Raw genomic sequence first — 9,803 nt, 5'->3', positions numbered from 1 at the left:
TGATTTTATGAGGAAGAAAATCCTGAAAGTAAAGAGGGCAAAGCTATAAATTACATTTCTAGAGAAATTTTATCCCTCTAGATAATTAAAAGTAAAAAGAAGATCTTCCATGTAGAAATATTTCATTAAATCATATGTGAGGCAGGAGAGTGAGTCATAACATTTCTATAAAATCTTTCTAGGATTTTCTGAAAAGATACGACTACTGTTTATGTGCCAGTAATTAGGAACTTATAGGAATTATGGTTTCATGCAACAATACTCTGGCTCAGTTTACTTATCAACCAGGACCACAAGGAATGCTCCATCACTTTCATATTTATAAATAAATATGCCAACATCCAGTTTTTCATTGCAAGACAAGTCTTTTGGACAGTGACAAATTTTAAATCCCTCTGGGAACAAAGGTTCAGTGTGAGGCTCTGTGGTGAGTCTAATTTGGATTCCATTTCCTCTGACTCTAGGGAATTGGGGAGGTGAGTGTGAAATGACTTTGGTTCCTGACACCAGTTGCGTAGATTTATTTTCAGTGATTGATTAAAAGATCACATGATGTTACTAAGCACTGCAATGCTGCATCAATCTTCAAGAGAGCTGAAACTGCCATTGATTCTTCCCTGCTGTCTTGGGAAGCAAATCCTGAAAGAATACATCTAACCATTAACAGTGTAAGCAGAGTTAGTAGTTGCTTCAATTGCTGAGCGATGGTGGGGTGTGAAAAAAAGCAGATTCAACAAGCCCATTTCACAGAATTTTTGGTTAAAGAAGGCTTTTGTCTCATTTTCTTGGTCAATTAATTTAAATTTAAGTACAGAAAATATAAATGACCACTGCAGTTAAGAAAGGGATGCTGGGACCTCCCTGGTGGTGCAGCAGTTGAGCGCTGGGTTGCAAAAGCTGCTCACAGCCTCTGCAGCACGGGTTCAATCCCGGGCCGCTAGGAGAGGGTCCCACATGGCGGCGTGCAGACCTCTCCTGCCCCCTGCTGCTCCCCTCAGCAGTGTACCTTGGTCCCTCTGCCTGCTCTGCTCTCCCCTCTGGCTCTGGTGAATTTTCTCACTCTCCCCTGCTTCTGACTGTACCCAGTGCTTGTATAAATAAATAAAAAAATCTTAAAAAAAAAAAAAAGGATGTTTACTAAAAAATGTGCAAATCATTTGAGATTTACCTTATGCTACTTTTATGTACATGGGGGGGGGTGTTAATTATTTTCTCTGTTATTTTAATTACAAAGGACATGCTTGCTGCTATAAAAAAAAGTTAAACATTATATTGATGTTTATAAGGAAAAAGTGAAAATCTCTACCTGTTACCTAGAAACTCTCTGGGATGGTGTTACAAAAATACAAGTTTGGGATTTAAAGGAAATGAGAGAAGACAGAAAGATTTAGGTGGTGGCATGTGCAAAATTCATTCTATAAACTCAAGTATAAAAACTAATATTTTTCTCTTCACCCACTTAACTCACAGTAAGATCCCCATGCTTTAGAATCAGGTCTTCCCTTAATCACACCCTGTCTTCTCCCTCAAAGTTGGGAAAATGTGAGCTTACAGAGTGACAAAGCTTTGGGAAGAACAGTGGCGGCATCTTGTTCTCATCCTTATTAATCTTTCCACTAGCATCCACTAATTTGACTCCTGTCTAACATGTCCTAGATCATGGATTCATTAAGGCCCCTCCCTGAAGAGCCCTTGAAGGTTCAATGGACTCCTGGACTGATCATTACAGTAAGTTCCTACTTAATGCCATTGATAGGTTTTAGCAACGGTGAATTTAGGTGAAAGGATTACATGTAACAAGCCAATTCTACTATAGGCTAATTGTTATAAACAAGAGTAAGCTCCTCTGGCATATTTCTGATATCCCAAACTTTTAAATAAATACCCCAAACATTTCTAACATTAAACAATTTGCATTCACTCAATCATTTATTTTCTTTCATTCATTTTCTAATCCACTTATTCCAGTTCAGGGTCACGGGTGCTGGAACCTGTTCCAGCAGCTCATGGCACAGGTAGGAACCAAGTCTGGGGGCTATTACATCCCAGGGTGCACTCACGCACTCACCCACAGACACTGAGCCTAGGACAAATGAAACACAGCAACAAACCTACTGTGCACATCTTTAGGATGTAGGGAGACACCTGGGTACCCAGAGAAAACCTTTACAGAGAATGTGCAAACTCCACACAGACAGTGGAATCAATTTTTCCCTTATTAACATTATGAAGAATTCAAGTTAAATAAAACATTATTATTTGAACACCTGCAGGTTTCTGGCCTAGCCTAGATAGTTCAGGAGTCCTTCTCCAACTCCTAGTTGTCCTCACTCTGAAGTTGACACAGTCCCATCTCCCTAGACACACCCATAGCCACTTCCTTTTTGGAGAGGGGCCCAGTCCTCAAGTTTTTCAGATATTCAGTTCTATCTGCAGCCTCTCATTAGCATAACCTGGTCTTAGCCTGGCTTTGCTTCAAGATATCTAAAGGGTGGAATCTCAGTCTCTTTCTTACAAACCCATTTAATATGGGTTTACTGGGCCTCCCTAGTGACACAAGGGTTTAATAAGCACCACACTATGAAGCAGTACGAAGCCTCTGCGGCACGAGTTTGATCACTGGCCAGCCAAGGAGCAACCCACATGGCGCGGCAGACCTCTCCTGACACGCCCACTGCTCCCCTCAGCAGTGTACTTCGGTCAATCTGCCTGTTCTGTTCCCCACTCTGTCTCTGTGAGTCCTCTTACCCGCCCCCCACCACCACACCTCTGGCCTGTGCCCCAGCTCTTATATGCATAAATAAATAAATAAATCTTTAAAAAAATAATAATATGGGTTTATTATTAATAACAATAATATAGTATTGTTCCAAAATGTAATTTAATTTCGTAACCATATAGCAACTCAGTTTGCTTCTACCTTTTTGCTGTTTAAAGGACACTGCAGTGTACATCCTTATACACATTTCCCTGTGCATCTCCAAAGTATTTATACAGCAGAGATACCTAAAAGTGGAATAATTAGGTGAAAGAATAAGGGCATTTAAAATTTTCCAAAGTTTTCATCAATTACACACCTACTACTGTGGAGAATGTTATAATTTTGAAAATGTTTGCCAATATTTAGGGGGAAAATATTATTTACCTGTTATTTTAATTTGTGGTAATCATATTTCTAATATGACAGAGCTTGTATTTTCTCAACACTTCTACACATTTTCTTAAATTTACCTCCTTATTTGTTGACCTTTGTTATTGATGTATACATATTCCTTGACAATTAGTGATATTAACTTTTCAGTCTTTTATATACATGGGAAATATTCTCTCCTAGTCTATCACATACTTACATGTTTGCTCCATATAAAATGACTTCTGTAAAGTCATACCTATTATCTTTTCCTTTTTACTTACCACATTTCCAGTGTTAGAAAGTTTTTCTTAGTTTTCATCTAGAATGGTAATACTGAAACAGAAAGAAGCATTTGTAATTCAAAAATGTTTAGGAGGCAAAATCAGTAGGGCTTTAAGATGAGTTGGAATTGGATGAGGAAAGAGATGGATGTATGGAGAAATGACTCCACAGTTTCTAGCCTCTTCACCAGGATGGAGTGGGGTGTAGAATAGGGGGAGAAAAAGGAGTTTGTTCCTGACATTATCAGTCATTGAGAATGGAGTGTACCTGTAGCTGATGACAATGAAACCAACCTGGCAGTAGAACATTACACAATGTACAGTAGTCGAATAAAAATGAAAATTAAATTGGTTAGTTGGACGTAGAAAAATGGTAGCTGAATTTCAGGCAGTGATATTCAGAATCTTATACAACTAGGTTGTGTGATCACTAACTGTGTGATTTGTTAAAATACATAATTATCTGTCAGAGTTGTCTTTTTCATTTTAAAAGTGTGAAATTGTATCTATTCATAGGGTTCTTGTGAGGGGTAAATGAGATTGAGATAAGATTGGTGAAGTGTCTAGTTCAATAAGTGCTGAATAACTTTTTTATCTCATGAGTAGGGGAGGGAGAATTAAGTTCCCATTTTCAAGCTGATCTGAGTGGCAACATTATATTGTTCATCACATTCTCTATTTCAGAGATTTGGGAAAAGAAAGGCAGAATTAGATAATATATCTCCAGTCAAAGATTTCTGTTAACAAAATCTGTTCCCTGAGTACTAATCCAGCAGGCAAGCAGTCTTTTATCCTTGCACAGTCTACAGTAATGTAGATTTTGAAACTGAGATTAAAAATTATTAACCTGCTTTATTAAAGTTGTCCAAATTGTCTCCACATAAAATACAAGTGAGTTTTCCATTCATTTTGACAATATCCCTAAATATATGGAGCATTGCAGGCATGAAAATTTCCAGGCTGTCATAAATTGGTTTATGCTAAGGAAACCACCAGTTTATTAGCTACCCCATGTCAAAATACTTAAGAAAGCATAACTGACAAAAAGTAGGACAATAGGCCTGAGCATACAGACTCCAAGGTTATGATTCAGATTCTGGCTTCTCATAGACAATCAGGAGATCTGACAAAACCAGGTCTTTTTCCAATTCTCCAGTTCACATAGTCCCTACCACTTCCTATATGATACCATATGTTCAGTCCTTTGTGCTCACTTACATTACCTGCCTCGACCCTGAATTCATCCATTATCCATTAACATTTATTTCACTAACAGCCATAATAAGAAATAAGAACTTGGACTCTGGAGCCAGATCACCTGGATTCCAATGCTGGCTCTTATCTGTATTGTCTGACCATGGGCCAGTTATCCAACCTCTCTAAACTTTAGTCATTTTCCTCTGTAACATGGCGGGGGGGATTATTAATATTTAATATGAAAGTTGTCATATGGATTAAAAACACAGAGATAGACAGAGAGGGAGAGATACAGTTAGCTAGCTAGCTAGGTAGGTAGGTAGACAGATATCCTGTAGGTACCCTCCTTAGCTATTTTTCTAAAGATTTCAGCACATAAAATTGGGTGTCTTCAGGGGTTCACCTCTCTCAGAAAGTCACTAAAGAAAACATCCTCCATTCCCTTGAACTTCCATTAACCAGGATTTATGAAACTAACACATCAGCATACCTAGACTTCAGAAGTTCCAACTCATGTTTTCTGCTTTTTCCTCCAGAGAACCACTCAAATCTAGACTCTATAAAAGCATAGATAGGGCCCATATAAGCAACTCTAAAGAGGTCAGCACTTTGATGTAATTTCATTGTTTTTGAGATGATATTAGTTATCAGCCATTTCCTTATCTCATTCATCCCATTTAAAGTGTTTCATTCCTTCATTTTCCTTGAATTTAAACTCTGCACCATATTGTTATGTTACAGTAACATATAGGTTCATTGGAATTTTTTTTTTTAATTTAAGGTAGAACTGAGCTGGAGAGAAAAAAAAAATCACCTAAAACAAAGAAAAGAAACAAAAAAAATTTTCTTCCTCAGTAAGTCCTTCATTCCTCTCCCCAACATGACTACTTTATCAGTTTCAGATTATATTCTTCAAAACGAAAAAAAAAAATAGGTTTACTCTAATATACATATATGTGTTTTTGACCTTTTCCCCATTTTTAAAAAGATTTATTTATTTAGTTAGTTATTTCTGTGTAGAACTAGGGTGTAGGCTAGAGATGCGGGGGTGAAATGGGGGAGCAGAACAGGTGGATTTATTGAAATACACTGCTAAGGGGAGCAGCGCAAGACAGGAAAGGTCTGCTGTGCCATATATGGGTTAGCTCTCTGCCTGGGGATAGAACTCAGGCCATCGTGGTGGGCCATTAAGGTGACAGCACTAAGACTTGACCCCTTGGCCACCAGGGAGGCCCCATATATTTATTTTTAATTACAAATGGAATCATATGACACACCTTTTCCTGTGTAACTTTACATGCATGTATATCATATCAACATTTCATTAATTGCACAGTGTTCTACTGTATGAGTTATTATGCATTTATGTAACCAAGCCTCTGTTGCTGGACATTATAAATACATTACAATGTGTGTATCACACATCACTTATATGTCTTGACCTACTTTTCCTCCCATACATCTTGGGAGCCTGAACTAAGTCAGTAACAGTGAAGCTGGTGAGACAAAGGGCATATGAAATAGAACATATGGGGTAAGAAGTTGAGGGCAATTTCCAGATTATTTTTAAACAAATCGTTTATGTGGCATGGCATCCACTAAACTAAAAGAAGCCAGCGTAGAAACTAGTTTTCCTAGGAAACATAATGGCTTCAGTTTTTTACAGGTTAGGTTTCAGTTGTCCATAGGGCATCCAGCTTGAGCTTTCCAGTAAGTAATTAGATATAATTGCCTGAAATTCAAGAAACATATCTCAACTGCCACGTTCATACTGTAGCAGGCTGTGAAAATAGACAGTGTCAGAAATTAGTAGCCTTGTCTAAAAAACACTTAAAGTAAAATTCTATATGAGTTAGAAAGAAAGCTGAAGAACATGATCCTATTATTGTTTGAATGATAATACCTACAAAATAGAAGACTTTTCATCTTGAGGCAATTTACTCTGTTTAAGTCATATTTCATGTACTAAGATAAATTTATATCATCTGATATTTATAGCTTTTTTTCTTAAATTTGGTCAGAAAATATTAATTTCATGGAAAAGAACATCCTTTTATGCTCTATATTTTGTTTCTGATCCACAGCAGCAGTTAGAGAAAAATTCTCTGAGCAGGCTGAAAGAGCATCCGGTACTGAAACTGCACACCCTACGTTATAAAATTCTTATGAAAACGTAGCAGTCAGAGATGGAACCAGCGTCAGGTATAGAAGCTCCACATAAAATGCTGGCTTTTAAGGTTGTCCCTTGAGTGCTTTCTAACTCAACTTTAGTCTAACCAAATCACGAGAGAATCGAAGTATTTATCTACTCAAAAAGCCAGGTCCTATTCCAAAACCATTCTTGAAGGCAAAAGATCCTCTACTTATTCCCAGGAATCCCCTTTCTAGCTAACTTCACAGACCTGTCAGTCAGCAGCGAGTCACCTTTGTTTGCACCGCCCCAGTCACCTGGGGCGAGAACTCTAATTGTACGGACAGGGAAGAGCAGCAGGCATCTGACTCTGCCTAGGGATACTTTTTCTCATTTCTTGCACAGCAAATTTATAGTGTAGAAAATGAAATTTTTTCCCCAGCTCAGTTTTAGCTTAGAATAAAAACATATAGTACACTTGAATTATTGTAAAATACTGGTTGTGGTAGAGCACATAAAAACACATGATCTGGATCTGACATTTAGCTCTCACCTTCCTTTTCTATACTGCATAACAGTTGGACAAATTTCTCTTACTAAAAAGGGACACAGGCAGTTGAATGCAATTTAATAATCTCCAGCCCAGCATCATGCACCTGGGGGAGAGCAATAAGTATTACTGTTGATGAAGACACTGATAATTTGGTACCTACTTTCCAATCTCGAGAGAAAAAAAGGTCCTATACATTTATCAATTCTAATAGGTGATACAACCAAGCAGGTCTTTGTGACAACACAGTGACTCATCCATATGAGTTGGAAGAGGTTACTAAACTGAAGCTATTGACAATTCTTTTAGGTGAAAAAAATAATACTATTTGTTTAGATGAAAATGTAGAAGATGAATACAGCAGTACAGAATTTGCTAACAAATGCTGATAATTTTAGACCAAAATATATTTTCTGAAGTTAACATTAGCTTGTTACAGTTTCTATTAAATTATTGGGATATTAATATTTATTTATAAATACAAGTTTCCTAGATTGTGAGGTTGAAAATGCATAGTAATTGAGAGACTAGAATAGTATTTATCAAAGTATGATAATATATTGTGTACCAATCACACTTTGTACATAAAATCTGTAGAAAATTCTCTCTGTGGGACACTGAACAGGTTTTAATCAAAGTCTTCTATTACATTTCCTTGCAACCTCCAGTTGAAGTATGCTCAGATAGCTCCAGATAAATACTCAGGAAAAAATCAAAGTGAAGAACGTATTCAGAGAAGTTTCCAGTGGACACTTATCAAACTTTCTCCCAGTCAATTGAGATTGGCTACTATTACATAAGAGAGAGATTTCAATGGCCTGTGTGCTACTGTATTTCAAGGTCAGCTTCACTCTAATAGAAAATGCTTTTGAACACTGAGCTGATATGCTTTCATCAAAATATAATAGACCTCTGCAATCAAATTCCATCCAGAGAATTTTCTGGGCACAATTTAAAGTGTGGACAAAAAAAATTTAAACTTAAGTATACAGGATTCAATTACCTGTGGAAATCAGAACTCATCATCTATTACACCATCTAAAGGATCATCAAAGATCTTGGAGAAGCACTCACAGTGGCAAAATCAGCCTGAGTTCATGATTTCTCAGTGTCTATTAGCAGTAAATTGTGAATCGTATCATTTTGGTTCCATCATTTTTAAATTCAAACTGACAGATATTTATAATAAAAAAATAAGTGCATAAGAGGGAATGAGAACATCAAAGAAAACAAAAAGTGAATGCCACAATTTATAATCTGCTAGAAGAAATTTTAACTTACTGGCTTGCATTATGAGTTCTGAGAAATAAGAGAGAGAATTTAGGAAAAAATAAACAGATTTCACATTACAAACTTGTCAAATCAGATATCATTTAACAATTATTACCTCAAAGATGCATTAGCTAATATTCACCCTAAGCCCTAAAGAATGAACCTTAAGTAAAATGTCCCTATAGTAATCAAGCTCTATCCAAAAAACTGAAGCCAACCTAGGTCTTTAAATCAGAAAAACTTAATGTAGAAAATTATTTCAAAGATGATGCAATTGTTGAGAAACAAAACAGAGGCAAGAAAGGCAACCAGAGACTGGCAACAGCAGGAAGCCACTACCACCTTAGGACAAGAGAGAGGAGGTTGTTAATGTTATTCACCTAGCGGGGGCCAGAGCCACAGTGAAAATGGCTTGGTCAGAACTAGTTGCTCAGAGTAAAGGACTTCTTGAAGAGAACTGGAGTTACAGAGAAGCAACCAGTGATAGAGACACCACAGAAAGCAAAAGGAAAGGGGCTTAAACAGTCAGATTTCCCTCCATTTTCTGCCGGGATTAGTCTTTGACCAGTGCCTGAGTCTTTGACCAGTGCTGCCTGTATTAGTCTTCTTGGGACGTCCATATTCTGGGTGGCTTGAAACCTAGAAATTAAGTTCTTCACAGTTCTGGGGAAAAAGAAATCCAAAATCAAGGTTCCTGGTGAGAGCATCCTTCCTGATTTATAGATGACTATCTTGGCTTATACATTGCCACTATGACTCAGATGGCCTTTCCACAGGGTATGAACATAAGAGAGAGAATGAAAGACAGTAAGCTCTCTGGATTCTCTGAATTACCATCATGCCCCACAAAACAACTTTTCAATCAATGACTGTCAACCTTCTGATGGCGGTCTCAGAATTCCTATTGCCTAGTGATGTCATAACCATCATAATGCCACAGCATTTTCACCAGGCAGTGGCCTCATACTGCTCAGGTTTGCAGTCTCTTGGTAGCATTGTTTCCTTTATGCTTGATTTTATCTCGTGTTGTATTTTTCATCATGCTCTCTAAGCAGACAAAATTCACTGCTAATGTTGCCAATAAGAGGCTCTGTCAAGACTGACCTGGAAATTAAATTAAAAGTGATTAACGACTATGAAACAGGAAAATCAGTAGCCATTTCTCTCCAGTCAGGCATGCTCCATTCCACTATAGCTTTGATCTTGAATAACAAGAGCAAAGTGATGGAAATTGTTAAA

The 9,803-nt window shown here is 37.3% G+C and overlaps 1 long non-coding RNA gene across 1 annotated transcript; it reads right to left on the bottom strand.

The window, feature by feature from the left end:
* Window positions 1-506: 506 nt before the first annotated feature.
* LOC129146636 (uncharacterized) lies at window positions 507-9,440 on the bottom strand. Its single transcript, XR_008553565.1, has 3 exons — window positions 9,399-9,440; window positions 3,415-3,466; window positions 507-639 (listed from the first exon to the last, which is right to left on the bottom strand). It is a non-coding gene; the product is annotated as an uncharacterized LOC129146636 (long non-coding RNA).
* Between the last annotated feature and the right edge of the window lie 363 nt (window positions 9,441-9,803).

This window comes from Talpa occidentalis, unplaced genomic scaffold (genome assembly GCF_014898055.3).
Source record: "Talpa occidentalis isolate TD23 unplaced genomic scaffold, MPIMG_talOcc4v2.1 talOcc4.3, whole genome shotgun sequence".
Classification (NCBI taxonomy): Eukaryota; Metazoa; Chordata; class Mammalia; order Eulipotyphla; family Talpidae; genus Talpa; species Talpa occidentalis.
The sequence above is the reverse complement of the archived record's forward strand: the minus strand, read 5'-3'. Positions and strand labels throughout refer to the sequence as shown.